This window comes from Podarcis liolepis, assembly GCF_965112155.1.
Source record: "Podarcis liolepis genome assembly, chromosome: Z".
Classification (NCBI taxonomy): domain Eukaryota; kingdom Metazoa; phylum Chordata; class Lepidosauria; order Squamata; family Lacertidae; genus Podarcis; species Podarcis liolepis.
In genome coordinates, this window is record NC_139570.1 from 51478805 (window position 1) to 51479555 (window position 751).

The following is a 751-nucleotide window of genomic DNA, read 5'->3' on the forward strand; positions in this document are numbered from 1 at the left end:
TTAATTATTCTTGCTATTCTTAATTTTATCTCTGAATTTCAATTATATTATATCATGGAGTGTCTTGATTTATTTCCCCTTCCGGAACGCGAATAAATTTCCATATGATTTCCATATTTATTCCATATTTATTTTATTATTAAGTACTTATTAAAGGATTCAGGTACATGATTATTCAATTATTACAGGAATTATTCAATTATTCAATTCAATTATTCAATTATTCAATTTGATTATTCAATTCTTCAATTATTAAATTACAGTATTAAAGTACATGATTATTAAATGATTACAGTAAAATTATTAAATTAAAGAACATGATTATTAGATGATTACAGGAAAATTATTAAAGAATTAAAGTACATGATTATTCAATGATTACAGGAAAATTATTAAAGTACATGATTATTCAATTATTACAGGAAAATTATTAAGGTACATGATTATTCAATTATTACAGGAAAATTATTAAAGTAAACGATTATTCAATTATTACAGTAAAATTATTAAATTAAAGTACATGATTATTAAATGATCACAGGAAAATTATTAAATTAAAGTACATGATTATTCAATTATTACAGGAAAATGATTAACGAATTAAAGTACATGATTATTCAATTATTACAGGAAAATGATTAACGAATTAAAGTACATGATTATTCAATTATTACAGGAAAATGATTAAAGAATTAAAGTACATGATTATTCAATTATTACAGGAAAACGATTAAAGAATTAAAGTACATGA

The 751-nt window shown here is 20.2% G+C and overlaps 1 protein-coding gene across 1 annotated transcript in view; it reads left to right on the forward strand.

Moving 5' to 3' along the window:
* The window catches only part of LOC310697885 (protein PAXX-like), a 14280-nt gene extending 14224 nt beyond the window's left edge, over nt 1–56 (forward strand). Inside the window, exon 7 of the mRNA XM_083484491.1 lies at nt 1–56. This exon is cut by the window's left edge and continues 99 nt beyond it. The gene's annotated coding sequence lies outside the window, so the exon portion shown is untranslated.
* The last annotated feature ends 695 nt before the right edge of the window (nt 57–751 follow it).